At 44.4% G+C, this 20428-nt stretch overlaps 1 long non-coding RNA gene across 2 annotated transcripts; it reads right to left on the bottom strand.

Moving 5' to 3' along the window:
- Window positions 1-1725: 1725 nt before the first annotated feature.
- Window positions 1726-16962, bottom strand: LOC309338121. 2 transcript variants are annotated; one of them, XR_014154731.1, is made up of 5 exons: window positions 16703-16962; window positions 12660-12809; window positions 10820-10930; window positions 10050-10141; window positions 1726-2038 (listed from the first exon to the last, which is right to left on the bottom strand). It is a non-coding gene; the product is annotated as an uncharacterized lncRNA (long non-coding RNA). The 2 variants fall into 2 exon arrangements; XR_014154732.1 differs by lacking the exon at window positions 10820-10930.
- Between the last annotated feature and the right edge of the window lie 3466 nt (window positions 16963-20428).

Below are 20428 nucleotides of genomic sequence, written 5' to 3'. Positions count from 1 at the left end.
CATGTAAAAACTGTAATGAGTGCACTGCAGTCTGGGTGTAATGAAATGCAACTCAAAAGGGTAGGTAAATATTCTATCAGTTTATCTAAATCTGGACTGGATATAGGTAATATTGCTGTTTTGCCCTGTCCCATTTTATTATTCCATTTTAAAAAATATTAAAGCCCTTTCACTTTTTTCATTTTGGTACATGAAGTCATTTTTGTTGCATCTTTGCACGTACCTTTTCATTATTTATTATTACATTTACAGCCCAGCTTTCTCCCAAAGAGCTAAAAGGGGCTTACAGATACCTCCCTACTCTCTGTCTCATCCCCTTCTCCACTTTATTCAAATCCCCATCCAGCCATGAAGCTCACCAAGGTGACTTTGAGGCAGTCACTGCCTCTCGGCCTAACCTACCTCACAGGGTTGTTGCGGAGATGAAATGAGAGCAAACACTCAGACCTTGGGTTTCCTGGAGAAAAGGATGGGATATAAATGCAACAAACAAACTAGTGCTCTTGTCCAGGTCTCGCTCAGGCTTCTGTGGTGGCCAGGAGTGCATTTGCACAATTAGGACCCATTTGGATGACTGAAATGCATTCTGCATGGGGCTGCCTTGAAAAGTGCCCAGAAACTTCAACTGGCTCAAAGACCTGTGGTCAGATTGCTGACTGGGGCTGGTTATAGGGAGCTGGTTATATAACTCCCTTATTAGAACAGCTCCACTGTCTATAAAGTCCTACACAGCTTAGGTCCAAGCTACCTGAAAGACCATTTTCCCTCATGTGAACCTGCCCGGGTTTTTAGATCTTCAGGGGAGGCCCTTCTCTTGGTTCCACCACCCTAACAGACAAACTTGGTGGGGAAGCAGGACAGGACCTTCTCAGTGGCAGCTTCCAGACTCCCTCCCTGAGAAGCTAGACTGGCTCCCTCCCTGTTGTCCTTTTGTTGTCAGGTGAAGACCTTCTCATTCCAACAAGCTTTTGGGAACTGACTGCTTTTAATGACCGGGCTGTTGCCATGCTGCTTTTATTGTAATTATTTTTATGTTCTAAATAGATTATATATATATGTATATAGTTTTAACTCTATTAATGTGTAATTGTTTTTGAATGGAACCCCCCCCCACTATTTTTGTATCTGTAAGCTGCCTAAGTCCCATCAGGGGAAAATGTGGGGTATAAATAAATATATAATAATAACATAATAACCTATTAGTTATGAAATTATTTATAAAATGACCATTTATAAAACTGCAGATAAACATATTGGGACCCTAATAGCCTACATTTTACATAATGGGTGCGGGCGGAGGCTGGATGGAATCCTGTGTTTCTGGAGATTCTTTCTGTGAAGTTGTCTGATAAAAGACTTTAATTGAGATCATTTCAATATGCAAATATAGCCTGGGCCGTCACACAGTTCTAATGCTACGGCTGAAAGTACATATCCCAGCCTAACAGCTGTGCTTCTTCCATGCTTCCAGCTTCCTGCACAGGCAGCTTATCGCAAGCAATTATCTTACCCAAATAAAAATGGAAATGGAAAAGTTAAATAAATAACACAACATTTTGATGGAATCACTGTAATGTACTTCTTGGTTAACAGTACCCCTGACTTTTGGACGGATAGGTTTGTTAATGCACTTGTCCTTTCCTTCTGCATCAATCTCACTAAATCTTCACACACATTGCAATGATGGATGCCCAGCTGTCCCAGTCCTATCTTACAAATAAGCCCTTCAGAAAACCAGAAGATCAGAAAAGGGATCTGAATCCTCCTCACTCGGCTTCCATCTGCTCCCACCTTTAAAATGCTTGGGAAATGTTTGAACCAGAACCAGTGTTAACGAAAACTAGATGGCACGCTTTGACTACAAGGATGAGCCATTTTACATGCTGTTGTCTTAGTTTACTGCTGCTTAAAAGAGAGGTGAGGAACTCATGGCTCCACAAGTGGTGTTGGGCTTCAGCTCCCATCAGCCCCAGCTGTAGTCCAAAAACATCTGGACTGGAGGGTAGGGAAGTAAGACAGGATCATTTTCCATTCCGCCCTGTATTTGAAGAAGAGAAGAAGAAGAGTTTGGATTTGATATCCCGCTTTATCACTACCTGAAGGAGTCTCAAAGCGGCTAACATTCTCCTTTCTCTTTCTCCCCCACAACAAACACTCTGTGAGGTGAGTGGGGCTGAGAGACTTCAGAGAAGTGTGACTGGCCCAAGGTCACCCAGCAGCTGCATGTGGAGGAGCAGAGATGCGAACCCGGTTCCCCAGATTACGAGTCTACCGCTCTTAACCACTACACCACACTGGCTCTCGTGTCCATTCTGCTCCAGTTCATCTTCCACCAAATTATGTCACTTACGTTATTTATGTAATTATGCTATTACATAAATGGGTCATCACAATATCCCGCCCCATGCAAAGGAAATAAAATGCAACAGAGGGGACAACACAATCAATTATGTATTGTTAGCAGACTGAAATCAACAACTGAAGGTATTCATTGGATCGATTCCTCTCCCAGACATGGGACAAATAAGTAAACATTGGCAATCTGTTTCTCTCCAGCATGGATGTTCTCCCTGGTAAAAAACAAACAAACGTGAACTGGGAGACCCAAGGAAAGAGGAGATGACTTGCATCACGCCAAACTTCCAAAATGGAAAAGACAAATAAATAGCAGCATATTTTGATGGAGTCATTGCAATGTACTTCTTGGTTAACAGCCCTCAGACCACTGGACAGATAGGTTTCTTAAATAGACTTACTCTTTCCTTCTGCATCAATTTTCACTACACATTGAGCCCTGCTCAGCTTAAAGTTTCTGAGAGGCTATATGGAGTTGAGGTGACAAGCAGCCATCACCAGTGGCTCAGAACCTTGGGCATGGGGAAATCAACAGGCAGTGATTTGGGAATGCTTTGGGGGACAATGTCCACAGGGGAAGCCCTCCCTGTGTGGGTTCACCTTCTCCTATTCCCACTCCTTATTCACTTGCACAAGGTTGCACAATGTCCCCAGAGGAAGACCATGAGACAAATGAAAGTGGATGATCTGTCTCTTGCCCCTTGCCCCTACTCATATGCTTGTAGCAAGAGCAAGAAGGAGAAGCCACAGGGGCAGCAAGCTCCAGCAATTGGGAGTGGAGTCCCTGTATGGGCGAGGGTCTTGTCATGTGACCATCAAAGCCTACCCAGCTCATGCTTTTGAATAACTGAATTCTATTATTGTGCCTGTTGACTGGCAGTAGTAGGAAACCAAGAAAGGGGACACAGTCCTTAAGAAATGTACCCCTGTCCTCTTGTACCTTGGATCCTGAATGCCTTGGTACTCGGACGTTTTGGCTCCTGAACGCCGCAAACCTGGAAGTGAGTATTCTGGTTTACAAACATTCTTTGGAACCTGAATGTCCAACAGGGTTTCTGCAGCTTCTCATTGGCTGCAGGAGCTTCCTGCAACCAATCAGAAGCTGCACCTTGGTTTCTGAATGTTTTGGAAGTCAAATGGACTTTTGGAATGGATTCCGTTCAACTTCCAAGGTATGACTGTATGGCGCTCTCTCTCCCACCCCCCAGTTGCCTATCCTGAAAATATACAACTTATTGAGTTAGCAACAGCAAAGGACCCAAGCAATAGCAAAACTTTTGTAATATTCACAATGCCCCTACTCTGTATGCTTACAGTGACTAAGTTTCATGTTCATCCATTTATTCAAAACCATCCAAAACAGAGGTTTAGTGTCAATCACATTTACAAACACAACTGTCTCGAATAATTAAAACAAACAAAAAAACACCCTCTCTCTGAGTTAATTTCCCACTACACCCAGCCAGTAGGATTTATGCAAACTAACAGAAATCCTTTGCAGTGTAAGGTTTACACTTTCCAATACTTTGCTACACCATTTTTACCAGTGGATAGGGTGAAAAAATGGAAACCAAGGGTCTTCAGTTTTGGACACCACTTTGTTGTGAACCTTGCACCAAATATTTAACCATTATCTATTACAAGAAGATAAGAATAGCCCTGCTGGAACAGGACAGTTCCTGGCTGAAAAAAAGCCCAGGTCTGAAGTAAACGCAAGGACAAAACATGCCCAGCACCCGAGTAACCTGTTTGCTGATGTGGAACCTGCCCAATATTAGCCCAAACCAAAAGGTTTCCCACCCCTGTTTTAACAAATGAAAAATGTCTGGCAAATGAAGGAAGAGTGATAGTTGCCAGCTATGAGTAGGGCAAAGGTTTCACTCCTGGTTGAAGAGTTCCCTGAAAATCAAGAGGGTGTCTCTGTTTGCAGTCTACAATGAGGGTTGTGAAATTCAGGGGGCATTTGGGCTCACTCTCTTGGCAGTTCCGCTCCAAGTTTCTTGCTACATATTGGTTACTGAATATGAGAGGTATTTCTGATGCACTCTTGTGCCATATTGTACACCCTTCTTTTGAGAGATGCATTACCAAGAATGCCGTCTTGTGTGAGAGGAGCCTGTAGGGTCACACCATGCTCTGTGAGATCAGAAGCTGCCTTTTCTCCTCCCAGTTCAATGGAGCATCTTGAGTTGCGTGTCAACTTTGGCATGCAATCTACCCCATTAACAACTTCAATAAAGGATCAAAGAGTCAAGTCAAAACTCCGAGGTGGCAGGTGGAGTGAACACAATGATGTGAACGCAAAGACACTCACCTGAGATATGGGAGTAATGGGGCAAAAGAAAGGAGAGCAATGAGCAGATTTAAACGCAGAAAGGGAACACAGAAGGGAGCCCCCTTGCCTGCAAAAATAATTAATGAATGGAAGGAAAAGTCGAGGTGAAAGGATAAAAGATGGGAAATAAAAGAAAGAAGGTGGATAATATAACTGGAAAATGTGTGTATGTGTGTGTATCTGGGGAGCTCAGATATAAGAATATGCATTTTTTTAAAAGAACTTGGAGACAGAAGGAAAAGCCACAGGGAAGAAGATGTAATACAGGAGAGAAAAAATCCTTTGTGACTATATAATGGCTAGCATGAAGGGTTATTATTATTTTTAAGAAAATTCCGACCCTACCAACTCAGCTGTGACCATACCTAGGTGGAAGGTTTGAGACACTGTTGGGCAACATCCATGCTGCTTTTGTGTTCCTCTGAAGAGCTTCTTGTGTCCCTGACAACTTGTTCTAATTGCTTAAGTTCAAACACTTCTGATGTTCGATGTGGTTGTGAGCACTTTGGAAAAGGTGGCAGTGGCAAGGCCTTCTCTTTGTGATATCCATTGTCCTTCTGTTGTCAGAAAATGCTAAGGGATGTCTTTTGTATTGTGTGAGGAGAGATTGTCACAGTTTGACTGGAGCAATTTCTAAGCAGAAACAGCATCAGGACGCAGGGATGGAGGGGAAAGGATGATAATTGCAGAGTGGTTTCATTGGCTGTAACCTTTTGCATTGAAGAGAGTGGAAAGCCTGAGCGCGTTAAACCAACACTGTGTCTAATTTGGTACCCTGTCTCTGAATATTTCACCACAGAGATGAGTAACCTGTGGCCCTCTAGATCTTGTTGGACTCAAACTCCCATCAGCCCCAGACAGCATGGCCAATGAACAGTCTGGCTCCCAGCCCAAACATGCAGACAGAGGTTCTTATTGCAGGAAAGAGATCATTATTTGAGCAAGGAATGGTACAGGTTCCACAGCAGACACGGTGCTCAGCAATCACAATTTAGAACAGGGGTCATCAAACCTTTTCTGCAGGGGGCCGGTCCACTGTCCCTTGTGGGGGGCCGGACTATATTTTGAAACCCCCCCAGCTCTCCCCTCCCTTCTCCATAGCGTAAGATGAGCCCCAGTGGCTGCTTACCTGTGTCTTGTGAGCGGCAGGGGCTGGTGGCAGCGGCGGGACAATGAGTGGCCTGAAAGGGCTGGCTCCGGAGAGGGGCTACTTAAAATGGTGCTCAGCCAACCACAGCTTAACAGAGCCCAGCCCCCTTCCTCCTCTAGGCAGGGCAGGGAGAAGCCAGGAGGAGGGAGGGAGGGGGCACCGCCGCGGTGTGTGTGAGGGAGAGGAGGGGAATGGCGCAGCCCAAATGATCAGAATCCCCATGCCGATCCACGTGGCGATTCTTGGACCGTCCGTGGGCCGGATCCAGAAGGCAATTGGGCTGGATCCAGCCCCAGGTCCTTAGTTTGCCGATCCATGATTTAGGAGTTCAGGACCACAGCAAGAAGTGAACGAACTGGATGGAAGCTAGAACCACAGCAAGAAGTGAACGAACTGGATGGAAGCAACAAAGATGTCCCAATAAGTTCCTCCACTCCTTCTACCAAGCCTTTAAAGAGGCTTCTCCTTCTACCAAGCCTTTAAAGAGGCAGAGTGCAATCACTTGCCAGACTTTCTCGCCTTGCAGGAATGTTGAGTCTGCATGAGTGTGCTTTGTGGCTGGGTAGGTCCACTCTCTAGGTGACAAAGATGCCACCTCCTGATCAGCCTTCTGCTCTCAACTAATTAAATCCCTTTCTGCTCTGTAGGAAGGTTGGACCGGAGGGCCAGCATCTCTTCCCTCCTTCCAAAGTGGTTGAAGTGGAAAGGGGGGAATTCCCCCTCTTCCAAACCAGGTTTCCACAGTTCAGCACCCCTTCCATTTCCTCCTGCTCCTGCTCTTCCTCCTCTGTCAGTGCCTGCCCATCCAAGACTGATCTCAACTGTTTTGTGTAGCTCATGACAATAAAAAGAGCCTCCTAGATCTGTTTATTAGACCATCTGATTCAGCATCATGTTTTCAGAGTGGCCAACAAGATGCCTATGGGATGCCTATACAGTGGTACCTCAGGTTAAGTACTTAATTTGTTCTGGAGGTCCGTTCTTAACCTGAAACTGTTCTTAACCTGAAGCACCACTTTAGCTAATGGGGCCTCCTGCTGCCACCGTGCCGCTGGAGCATGATTTCTGTTCTCATCCTGAAGCAAAGTTCTTAACCTGAAGCACTATTTCTGGGTTAGCGGAGTCTGTAACCTGAAGCGTATGTAACCTGAAGCGTATGTAACCCAAGGTACCACTGTACTTTCCTTCACCCAAGGATCACAGGGTAGTTTACAATATAAAAACACAGAAATACATACCATAGTAACAAACAAAACAATAGCTCCCCTCCGCCAGAGTTTAAAAGGAGTGTTTTCGCCTGGAGCCTAAAGATATGTAACAAAAATGCCAGGTGAGTCTCCCAGGGCACAGCATTCCACAAACAGGGACCCACAGCAGAAAAGGCCCTTTCTCTTGTTCACACCCTCCATGATTGGAGGAGGCACAGAAAGAAGGGCCTCAGATGATTGCTGCATCCAGGTTGCTTCATATGGGGAGAGGCACCAATCAAACCCCAATGCCCAGGAATCCAGAGGTCTTCTCGTATTTCAACAGTATTTCTGAGGGAGGAAGTCCTGCAGCAGAAGCAGGTTGAGGATCTCTGGAGGAATACAACTATTGCTAAACACATAGCATGAGAAGTCCCAGTTTTCATACAAAATATTCAGGGATCATAGTGCCCCTGCTGTAAACAGGTTCCGTTTGAATTGTGCGTTCTCCATTCATACTCTCCTTCTGCGTGGAGAACAGCAGGAAACATGGCAGTCCCAGCCATGTTTTGTGTTTTCCTGCTTATATGCGGAGCACTGTGAGGGGAGGGTTTTGTAGTGGAACAGAAGCAAGGGGGAGGAAATGATGCTTCCCCCACCTTTTGCTTTCTCTGTGCACCAGCCACTTTCCCTCAAGGGTCTGGAGGCTGAGGGGAAGTGCCTCAGGTAACTCAGTGATAGAGTACAGTGGTACCTCAGGTTAAGAACTTAATTCGTTCTGGAGGTCCATTCTTAACTTGAAACTGTTCTTAACAGGTACTATTTCTGGGTTAGGGGAGTCTGTAACCTGAAGCGTCTGTAACCTGAGGTACCACTGTATCTGTTTTGTCTGCAAAACGTCCCAAGTTCAGTCCCCGGCCAACCATGTTTATAAGGCCAGATTCCCTAGTTGTGCTCTAGCCACTGTCTGCAGCTTTCCCATCCCAACTGCCTCCCCCCAGAAATGACTCATCTTCTTTAAAATGGGAGACAGGCACCACTTATGCCAAGCAGAGGAACACCCCTTCAGGCTACGTGGGCAGCAATGGAACAGGTGGGAGAGCTGGATGTCTTCTCACAGAAGAGTTCCTGTTTGTCCTTGTTCTTACCTGTTTGAACAGCTTCAGGAAACCTTTATACTCCCAAAGGGATATTGTAGGCACCGTTTTTTCCCCTATCTAGCTGTCTTTCATGCTCCAATTATTTCTTAAGCATGGTGATCACAAAAGAAGTTTCGTCCACAATGGCAAAATGATTCTTAACTGAATGGACTATTGTAGGCTGCAAGGGTCAGGCAATGTCAAAAGTTGGCTTCTTCGCCGATCCCTCCCTCTTCCAGTGCAAGACATGTGCAGAACCTCATCCTTCCCCTCAGCTTGCTTTATCTTTGCCAATAAACCTTATAAATATATACAGGCAAATGAAATGTTGGGTCTGTACCTGGCAGTTATGCAGTAGACTAGGCACTGGAGGCAAAGTCAAATATCTGGATTGCTAAATGGCTGGGAATGAAGACAAGTTTGCAAATGCTAGTTTCAGATATAATAATAATAATAATAATAATAATAATAATAATATCCTACCCATCGGGCTGGGTTTTCCCAACCACTCTGACCGGCTTCAACAATCAATAGCCACCAGCTTTTCACAATGCCATATCATTGTTTAAAAACTCTGAATGCTCACAAGGAGTGGAAAAAGTGATTGGAAATAAAGGTGAATCAAGCAGAGCCATCCACGTTAGCTGCTTCCTAAAAACAGTGATGGCCAATCAGAGTTCCCTGCATGATGGCATCACGGGCAGCAAAGGAAGCCAATTCAGTGTGAAGATAATACCTATTCTGGAAACCAAAACGGCAACAATAGATGTTGTCTCCACTTTGTTCTGCATAATGTGTTTAGGACAGAGGTGGGGATAACTATTGTAAAACGAGAAGAGATAAGGTTTTACAGATATCAATATATGGGGAGCAGAAAAGAGAGATGTGTAAGTAAATATACAATTGAGTCTGCTCTCACCTACTCATAAACCCCAAAGATACAAACAACAAGCTTTTCGTTCCACCTGTTGGCATATGTTGTAAAAAGGTACAACAAAGAGAACATCCATGGGGCTCCCTGACAGACTGCAGGAGTTGGCAGATGTTTTGCTAATTAAAAAGATTCAGTTAATGAAACAGCACCAACGGCAGACAAAGATGCAGAACTAGCACACACGTGCACACATGCTGTTAACCAGGCAGCACCTGCTTGCTAATTGTTTTAAAGCTGCTGTCAAAGTAAAGTCTAAAACAGAGGAGAGAGTGCAGGTTCTTCTTTCCTGAACAAGTGGAAGTCCCCGGGTCTGGTCTGAAGGCATGTGAGGCCAGCACCTTTCTGAAGCTAAGCAGGTCTGGGGCTGGTCAGCGCCTGGATGAGGGACTGCCTAGGGACCACACCTACACTGCTTTCAGGGCTAGACCAGGCACCAAATTGGTGCTGCCCCCCTCTTGCTTGCCTTGCTGCTGACCTGGGCCCACTGGGGCCTCACATGGACTGCCGTCGCCTTTGCAAGTCTTCTGCAAGAGGCTCATGAGAACGTAAAAGTGCTGCTGGATTTGACCAATGACCCATCTAGTCCAGGATCCGGTTCTCACAGTGGGAAATCCACAAGTAGGAACAGAACACAGTACAGTCATACCTCATGCTGCATCTGCTTCAGGTTACGTGTTTTTGTGTTGCATCCTGCGGCAACCTGGAAGTACTGGAATGGGTTACTTCCGGGTTTCGCCACTCGCGCATGTGCAGAAGCGCTAAATCGTGCCGCGCGCATGCGCAGACACAGTGCTTTGGCTTGAGAGGAGGGGTCCATTCTCAGAGCAATGCATTCTGGGTAGGGTGGTCAGAAGTTTGCTTTGCCTCAGTGGCCAATTTCTCATAGCACAGCAGGGTGGAGAAGGAGAGCTGCCACCGCTGTGGTGGCAAAAAGAAAGAGAAAAAGAACCTGAGGAGACCTGAGGGACAGGCAGGAGGAAGAAGAATGAGGTGGTGGCAGTGGGTCCCCTTCTTCAGTCAACTCAGCCTCTTGCACTGGCCCTGTTGGATGGAAAAAAGGCTGGATAAAAACATAAGAAAAACAACAAATCAATAAGACTTCCAAACAACTCGTGGGAACCATATTTTACTTCAGGGAGTTTTCAGCTTTTTAATGTAGTCTACCCACCAAGGCAATATTCTGGCATTTTTAGAACTCCTTTTACTCCCTGTAACAATTTGCATCTGATTTTGTGTTGTCACCGACCATGGCCATCTCTATACTTAGGAGAAAAGAATGATCTAGTTATAATGAGGCAAGCTCGCAGATCACAGAAGTGAGTGCTTGCATGGAGCTTGACCATTTAGCATCTGCCAGAGGATCTCCGCAGGTGATGCCCTTTCAGGGCTGAGTGATCATGCCACTCAGCAGCCAGAGGATTTGTATTGGGGCAGTGAGGCCAAAGGACTGAGGTCACATCCACCCCATACATGACTTCCTCCAAAGAATCTGAGAGCGCCCACTTGATGCACCCCCTTCCGATCTATCTGTCCATTCCCCAGTCTACTGCCTCCTTCCCAGCCTCAGACACTTCTTGAGGTTCCATTTGCACTTCCCCCTCCCTCTAGGACCCTGCTTGGGGTCTACCGTCACCTGATGTCATTTTGTCTGTGAGGGGTATAAGAGGTAAGAGAGATAAGGATCTGGCCCACTGGCCCAGTCCTGTTCTAATAGTTTACCTGCATTTCCTCCATTCCACCCAACAGCAGCCCAAAGGAGGTAGGAGACATTGTGAAGGGCTAAACCTCCTCGATCCCTGGCCCTGATAACATTTTGAGCACTTTCAGTCACTGTTGAAGTAAAAACAAGAAACACTGTGAGATCAAATCACAGATCTCTCGTGCAATGTGAGGTTTGTTCCTAACATGTCACAGGCTTGTTTCCTCTGCTGTCTGCCGCAAAGCAGAATATGTTCCCTCATAATTTGCCCTCAAGTTAAATATATATATAAAAAATATACAAGTATTTGGTAACTAGCTTGCTCCAATGCATGTTTATTCTCTCTCGACAAGCTCTGATTACAAGGGAGGCCTTAAACCCCCTTATTATGTCTTTTCTCAGTCAGGCCCGTGAAACGTTAAAAAACCCTGCTATTGAATAAGCGTCTCACAAACGAGACATTAATCATGCCATTGTACAAACCAAGCACAGGGGAGGAAGAAATGAAAGTAAAATGCTGAAAACACAACCTTTACACTCTCGCGCACAACCATTTCTGATCACTGAAAGTGACGTTTAACTTCTCCGGCTGTCACTCCTCATTTTTGACAGGGGCTGTAAAACTCTTGCAGCGCTTTTAGAATTAAGGGTTGTTAACACAGAACTCTGTGTGTGCAGGGGGCTTCCCAATCTTCTCTCTAGAACAGGAATCCCCAAATTCTGTTCTGTTTGAGAGGGTGCAACTCCCCTAAGTCAGCACATACGGGGTGTTTTCAGAACATTTGCTTTATTTATTGTGCCCCTTTTTGTCTAGGGAACTCAAAGTGGTATACATGGTTCTCCTCCGAATTTAATTCCCACAGCAACCCACACTGACTGAAAGGCAATGGCTGGTCCACCATCACCCAGTGAGCTTCATGGCTGAGTAGGCGTACAGACCCTGGTCTCCCTCAATGTTGGGCCCCCTCAATGTTGAAGGAAGCTGAGCATGGAGTCGGGCACAGCCCGGTTCAGTGGCTGACTCCTCCTGAGTGCAAGAGATGAAGCTGTGCTGTGCTGGGGTCCATGCTCTGCACGCATGACATCACACACAAGCACGCCAGGCCCCCTCAATCTTAGGCACAAGACAGCACCTCTGTTACCAGAACAGAAGGTCATTCAGTGTTGGAAGATTCAGGACAACCAAAAGGGGCACCTTACACATGGTTAGACAATGGAACTCCCTACCACAGGATGGAAGGATGGACATTAGGCAAATTCATGGATAAGATTATCAATGGCTGCAGGTAGTCCACAATGGCTGTGGACTACCTCCAGTATCAGATGCCATTATGCCCCTGAATACCAGTTGCATGGGAAGATGGATTTGAAGAGTGCTGTTGTTTCTGATAGGCATCTGCTGGGTCACTGTGAGGACAGATGCTGGATTAGATGGGCCTTTGGCCCGATCCAGCTGGGCGCTTCTTATGTATGCCATATGTTACATTTCCACAGGCAAAAATCGGAAGTTTTTACTTACATGGATGCAGTGCATACATCACAGCTGTTGGAATGCAGCCATCAGCCCCAATCATTTTTACACACCAGAGCAGTTACTAGCCACAATCACTTCTGCGGTCTGAGGCAGCAATGATCCCATACAATTGATGTTATGCTTTTAATATAACTCTTCAGCATGCCTTGCAAAATTTGCATGCACTTAGTAACTGCGGATTGGTTTCCACTCCTGGTGGTGCTATCTTCTGCAATGGCAGGTTCTGAAAGCAGAAACTGACTATTCTGTGACTGTTGAGAATCAGATGCTGTCGGTGCAATTCTTTTACTGCCAGAGACATGAGAAAAAATATCAATAAGACTCACCTTGTCTCTTCTGTGCTGGATCATGAAGTTCAGACTCTTGGTCTTGTGGTTCCTCAGGCTACAGTTGATATTTCCGCTTTCCCCTGTAATTGCCATGCTGGCTGGGGCTGATAGAACTAGATGTCCAACAAGATCTGGATAGCCAAATGTCTGTAATGTTTTGTTTTGTTTTGTTTTGTTTTGTTTTGTTTTGTTTTGTTTTGTTTTGTTTTGTTTTGTTTTGTTTTGTTTTGTTTTGTTTTGTTTTGTTTTGTTTTGTTTTGTTTTGTTTTGTTTTGTTTGTACGTAACCTGCTCTGGAACCCATTGTTGAAGGTTTAGAATTTTTACCAATCAACTAAGGAAGAGCTAGACGGTGACTAAGCAAGGACAGGAGATAGCTGTGCAGCTTAGAGCAAAGTATCCTGTTAATATATGTAAATTTCATGGACATGTTTCATATGTCTAAATAAAGGGCTTCCCAGCCTATTATCTACCTTCCTAAAGAAAATTAGATAGATAGGAGTGGAGTAAATGTTTGTGGATTCAGAATCTCCAAGGCAAAACAAACAAACAAACAAACAAACAAACAAACAAACAAACAAACAAACAAACAGTCTGCTCTAGAATGCTAAGAGAGAACTGCAAGCTAGGAAAGAACTGCAAACACTCTGTAAAAGAAACCTAAACTCCATCTTCACTCACAAATCATATGGGAAACAGGAATATAAATATGAAAAATAAATACAGTGGTTTAAGAACAGCCCGGTTTAAGAACAATTCGGTTTACAAATGCTGCAAAACTGGAAATAGTGTCCTGGTTTGAGAACTTTACCTCAGTCTAAGAATGGAATCTGAATGGTGGAAGGGCACCACTGGTGAGAGGCCTCATTAGGGAAAGCGCACCTCGGTTTTGGTTTAAGAACAGACTTCCAGAACAGATTAAGTTCGTAAACCGAGGTACCACAGTAACATTTACCTAGTGCAAAGGGTCAAAGGGTCAAAGCTTCTAATGTGCTGCCAAAGTCAAGTCCTTCAGCAATGCCTGGATATGCCTGGAGGCACAGCTAAACAAAACTGTGGCAGAAGAACCATGCTTATGTGGAAGAGAGATCTTTCAGCTCAACCCTTCACAACATGTGATCTACAAATGCAGCTGCAATACAAATATTGGTGTCTACCAGGTGCTGGAACTGGAATAAGGAACCTGGGGCTCTCCAGGTGGTGTTGGACCCCCATCTGCCCCAGCTAGGGGATTGAAAAATCTGTCACTTTCAGTCTCTCCCAGTTTCTCATTTTTCCAGGAAGGAGGAAGGAGGGCCATGCCATTGTTTTCTTCTGTGTCTTGGTTTTTGGGGGGTGTTTCCCCAAAAACAATCACACCACCACCCTGCACAAATAAACTCCGTAGCCAAGACTCTCATCTCCAGAACCAAACGCCTGGCTGACAAAGACCACTTGACAACTGAGTTACAGAATCTCTCAAACGTGTTAATTGCCAATGGATACCAGCAAAACAGGATTACGAAGCTAATCCAAAAGGAAACACCCCCCAAAAACCAAGACACAGAAGAAAACAATGGCATGGCCCTCCTTCCTTATATCAAGGGCACTACAGATAAAATTAGCAAAATCCTCCATAAACACAATATCAAAACAGCCTTTTGCACCAACCAAAAAATAGCCAATATCCTCAGAAACCCCAAGGATAAAATCCAGTTGGAAAACCAAGGGATCTATGAAATACCCTGCAAAGTCTGCCCAGCCACGTACATTGGACAAACAAACAGACGAATAAATGCACGTATCGCAGAACACAAGAATGCCGTCAAAAAAGAAGAAAAAACTTCCTCTCTTTTCCAACACATGAAAGAAACAGGACACGAAATTAATTTTGCAGATTCCAAATTGCTCTTTAACACGGAACATCACCACAAGAGAATAATCATGGAAGCCATCGAGATAGAGAAACACCCTCACAACATGAACAAGCGTGACGACACATCCCGCTTGCCAGACATCTGGAAATTAGCCCTCCCCACAAAAACTGACACCAGATCCAGAGGCACACAGAACGCCAACACCAATCAACCACACCAGACCCAAACCCAGACCCTCTCCACAGATGAATTACAGACACCATCCAGTAGCCAATCCATGGTGGCACCTCCGGATGCTGCACCCCCCTGCAATCCCTACACAGATCTGGCTGACACAAGCCACAAAACCACAGCTCGCCCCTATACACGAAGCCAAGCCAGAGCACAACTAAGTACAGTACAGCCATCTTCTCAGGAAAACTCTTCACAAAGTTCAAGAGGTCAAGACACAAAGACTTTAGCAACTAATCCACACCTAATGACCCACCTAAGTGGTACTCAGGATATCACTCGAGAAATCACTCAAGATATCTCTCAAGTAATTAAGGAACAAAAGAAGAAAAGGCACACTAGCCTGGGAACTTCCTCTCTGCCCAGAACATTGGAGGCTATACACCACACCCCCTCTACAGTATTTATAGGAACTCAAACACTGAGATCCTGCTCTGTTCCAGTAACAAGAAGCCGAAAGCACCAGCCTGAAGATGACGAGTGAGACCTCGTCGAAACGTCGCCTAGACACCCCAACTTTTACACGGGAAGACACCCGAGGACACCAAAACCTGCATTCCTGTACCCGTGAAAATCTACGAAAGCAAATATATATATATATATATATATATATATATATATATAGTCACATTTAAAAATTAGCAACTTTTAAATCTTTTAAAAATCCAGTGCATACTTTTGGTGAAGCTAGGCCAGAGATGATAATTGTTGTGTAAAGAGGAAGCGTCTGTTAGTAAGATGCAGGGATGGGGAGAAATTCGGTTCACTTCACATTTTAATGTGAACCTACCTTATTTGCATCTCCTGAAACAATCAACGACCAAAAGCACAGCTATCCTTCAAAATTTGTACGTCTCCCAAACTGACACTGCAGTTCCCCAAACAAAAAGTATGCATATATAGGCACAATAATGCATGTATTTTTGGGGTGTGTGTGTGTGTGGAAACCGCTACAGTATATTAAGCTAAAGTGCATTATAAAGGGGAGAAATGTGCCCTGAAATGCTACAAATGCAAACTGATACAGAAATGTGCCAATTGGATTTAAGATGGGGGGGGGGGGGACAGACAACTTGAAGCACTGGGAGAAACAGAAATGGACAGATTTTATTAATTTACTTATTTTAATAGCAAATTTATAGACTGCTCTACAGCCAAAAGCTACTGAAAGGTATACAAAAAGGTAATCGGGCCTAAGTTTTTTAGGACTTTGTACACTAGCACAAGAACCTTGAACCTGGCAGCAGAAGAAATGCCAGTACAGGCCTTTTAGCTCCAGCGTCATCTGTTGGCGGGTCCCTGTCCCCACCAGGCTGGCTGCTGCACTCTGCACTAGCAGAAGCTTCTGGAACAGACCCACAGCAGGTTGCAATATTCTCTGGACTTTCCCTGCCACTGTTTGCGTTTCTCAGCCTCCAGATGTTTTTTTCCTTTTTCTTTTGCGGGATGGGGAAGGTAACTTTTCTGATTTCAGATGAGAGATACTTCCCTTATCTCTCCCATTTAGCTTATTAGCTTTGGTCTTTGTTTATTCTCAAAACGCAGCTCACTCTTTGTGTTGTTTGCAGATGTACAAAGAAAACAGCCAGCCAGCTGTAAGTTTCTTGAATGAGGCGGCCTGGCACCACAGCTTCAGAGCACACTGGGAAACAGCCGATATTAACAGCCCACATGACTGTGAGAAGAGTTTTGTTTCCCTGCATGCCTACTTAAGTTTAATCAGAAGTTTGTAGCTGTTGAGTGGCTGCCTCTGTTTTTCCTTGGGTTGAAAAATGTTTCTCACACCCCTCGCTCCGCCAGCACGGAGTTTATCTGCAAAATGTACTCGAAGCATATATAAATCTGTATCTAAATGTGCTCGGCTCCTTAAGAACTCCTCTTTTCCAATTCTGCAAAAACCTCCCCCTCCCTCCTCGCCGCCTTCCCCTATACTGGTTTGGCAAATCCAACTGACCTTGGCATGTCTTCTTCCAACACTCGATATCAGGAAGCTTTATAAAACTCATATCTCAGAAGTGTCTGACATTACATTACAAGAGGATCTGTAAACCTCAGCAAGATGACAAATGTCTTTTTTAAACAACAGACCAAGACTTCATTTAAATTAGTAACATGGAGATTAGAGGAGCTCTCTCGGGCTGCGCGGCAGCCACGCCGGGATTCGAGAAATATCAGTCACATGAAAGCTGTTAAATCTGAGATGGAAAATAAATCAAGGAGCCTGTAAAAACTGTCAGCGGGTCAGGGAAGTTTATGAACTCTTGCTGTATCTCGTCGTAAATCATAAGAATAAGCTAAAACTGAGAAGAAAAATGTTCTCTTTTGTAATCTAATGCTGTCTGTTAAGGCAATAAAACTCAAATGAAATGCATGCATTGCAATTTTGAGTTGATACTTTACATTATTACCAAAGTGAAGGGAAGAGTCTCAAAGTTATAAAAGTGAGACGGATGAGAGGTGGGCCTCCAGCTTCCCAAGTCACCAGACCTGGGTCTTCATTAGCATATGCCCAGAAAAAGTCACGGTCATCCTCTACATGCCTCCACTCACCAGTCTCCTTAGCTGTTTCTCTTGATGCTATCCTTTGCTGCTGGGGCTAGCAGAGGAAGTAGAAGCACATCAAGCAGGTCAGGTCCAGGCAATGTCAAGGCATATCCCTCTAAGCAGGTCAGGACCCTGGACAACTCCCGATGGGCCCTGCTTGCTGAGCTTTGGAAGGTGTTATCTCAGTCAAGACCTTCGGAAGCCTTGTGTAGGCTGACAGGGCCTACACAGCTCTCGGTCTTGTCTGCTTGAGCTTTGCTAAAGTTAAAAGGCTCTGCTCAGTTATGTAGGCACAGTGGAAGTGAAGGGGAGAATTCACCTCCATGTCTAAGGAAGGTGGGAGAGTTACGTCCTGAGGCCTACAGAGGTGGTGGGAGCCCCCACAGAGGTGTGGTCTGTATTTTCTCTACATCTTTGTTTTCCTTAGGCTAATGCAAGGGGTGGGTTCAAGAGTCATGACAGGCACTGGGGCTGAGATGCTTCATCAGCCACACACATGGCTATGTCTGTCTTCACTGCAGAATATGTAGGGGAGCGATCCATGCCTGAACTGACATTTTCAGGAGATGAGTTTGAAGAGCTGAGAGAAATAGTGGTGACAAATAGGCCTTCTTGATAAATAAAAAAATGTACAAACCACCAGCTCCATACAGTAGCCACCTGGGAGTTCTTAAAGAAATTGAAGTCCTTTTATATATTTATTTTACAAGTTTATTTACTACTTAATCAACAAATAACTCCTAAGCTGTTTAACTTGAGATATGAAATATTCATTTAAAATGCTGATGAAATCTTCTAACAAAAGTATGTAACATATCCCCATGATCAGCGGCCATAACTGAGAACAGATCTAACACCAGTTTTTTTAAAAAAGGGATCCGGCAGCAGGGATCTGGGTAGTTACAGACTCGTTAGCTTAATGTATGTTCCAAGATAACTGATGGAAAGCTATAATAAAAATAAAATGACCAAGCATATAAAAGAAGAACTGCAAAGGAGAGCACTGTCTATCTAACCTTTTAGAGTTCTTTGAAGATGCCAATAAGCAGGTGAATAGAAAAGATCCAGAAGACACTAACTATATACTATGTATACACTATACATTTATAGCACATTCAAAACACATTTCCCCCTCAAGGAATTCTGGGCACTGTAGTTTGTTCAGGGTTTCTGGGAACTGTAACTGTGAGTGTCTAGAATTCTTTGAGGGAAAGAATGTGCTTAGAATGTGCTTTAAAGCTGTCATGCATAGTTTCAAAAAGCTTTGTACATCAAATATATCAAATATATAAAAAACAGATATATTGTAGAGAAGTCGGGGGATAAGGGCACAGGTCCTCTTATGTCTCAGTAACTACTTGCAGATTGTCATCTAGTGACAAAATGGAAGTGGGACTTCTCTGCAGTGGCACCAGTCTCTGGAACACTCTCCCCCATGCAAGATTTTCATTCACCCTGACCTTGTGACCTTAATTTTCTGTTTATATTCTAGCAGGGTGGGATAAATGGGCTCTGATATCTATCTATCATCTATCTATCTATATCTAGACGGGCCATTGACTCATCTTGTGCTTTTATGAGTACAGTACAATCAAAACTTACACACGTTTAACATGTGTGATTTCAGCCTTAGGCGGCTGAAGTCCAGTAGCTTGAAATCACACAAATTAAATGCATGGAAGGCAGAGAGCTTAAAAACTATTTTTGCACAGGGATTTCCTAGCACAGAAAGAGCTCTCTACCTTGCTTACTGTGCTCTCAAGAGATCTCGCAAGAACTTGGATGGCCCCGAGAGATCTCACAAGAGCATCCTAGAGCCTGGTAAGCAAAGCTTTGCTTGGGGGGCAAGGCCTACTCGGTGCAGAGCTCCAGAATAGTAAGGATGCCTGAGCGGGGATGGTTCAAGGTGGAGGTTTGAGTATACACATTTTTTGCATATACACACTATCTTCAGAATGTAATCCTCCCACAAGATGTGATTGTACTGTCTTGGAAACCATCTTGGTCGAATGAGGAAGGGCCACTTTGCAACTCCCTCATGGGGTAGGGCTTGATAACAAAGCTGAACCAAAGTGAAATAATTTCCCCTTCGTTTCTCTCAACATAACCACGAAAAAGTTCTCTCTTGCCCTGGAGGGTAGAACTCAAACCAACGGCTTCAAGTTACAATAAATAAGATTCCAACTAAACATCAGGAAGAACTTTCTGACAGTAAGAGCTGTTTGACAGAAGAATGGAGGTTTTTAAGCAGAGGTTGGAAGGACATCTGTCATGGATGCTTTAGCTGAGATTCCTGTATTGCAGGGGGTTGGAATAGATGACCACTGGGGTCTCTTCCAACGCTAAAATTCTATGATTCTATGACACAAAAGTGAAGTTTCTAAAATATTTCCTTTCTTACACGTGCAGGTTTCACATACTTTCACACCTCCCACTATGCTCCTGATTATGCTAAATTTCTCTACGTGTGGGAAATGTTCTCTCCCCCCCACCCACAAAAACAAAAAACAAAAAACCATGAAGACTTTTCACTTCAGAACAAGCTTCATGCCTGATTAATCTTCTATGCGAGTTGTCTGGTGAGTACTAATCACTTATACTTCCTTCTGCAACTTGGAAAAACATGTTTTATACTTGCCCTCTAGACACAGACAGGACATCAGGATTAGAGAAAGGCTATGAAACAGCTCTTCACCAGTTTCTCCTCATTGTTACTCCGGCGCGACCTTAATGACATCACTTCCTCTTTGAGAGGGCCTGTACAGGCAGGTGCACAGGTGCCTGAGCATTCTGTTTCCTCCAGTCTGCTCATCGCAAACGCTTCCACAACAACCCTAAACTGTTTTCAGAAATCAGACCCTTCAGCTTTTATGATACCGGCTCTCAAGCGAGACATTTAGCAGCCTGAAGCCTGCTACAGCCCCTGCTGCCTCCCGGGCTTTTCTCACTGAATGGACGGAAATGCTTTAAACAAGTTGTAATGATATTGAAGATGAATGGAGAGTATACAGCGTTTAAATCCCTGTCTGCAGTCTTTGTTACGGAACAGTGTGATCTCAACACATTCTTTGCTGATGAAACTGAGAGGGGGGATTTTGACATTTGTTAGCATAGCAGGGAGAAGAGCTGGTCTTTT

The sequence above is a fragment of the Podarcis erhardii genome, assembly GCF_964252035.2.
Source record: "Podarcis erhardii genome assembly, chromosome: 3".
Lineage (NCBI taxonomy): Eukaryota > Metazoa > Chordata > Lepidosauria > Squamata > Lacertidae > Podarcis > Podarcis erhardii.
This window is presented reverse-complemented; position numbering and strand designations above follow the sequence as displayed.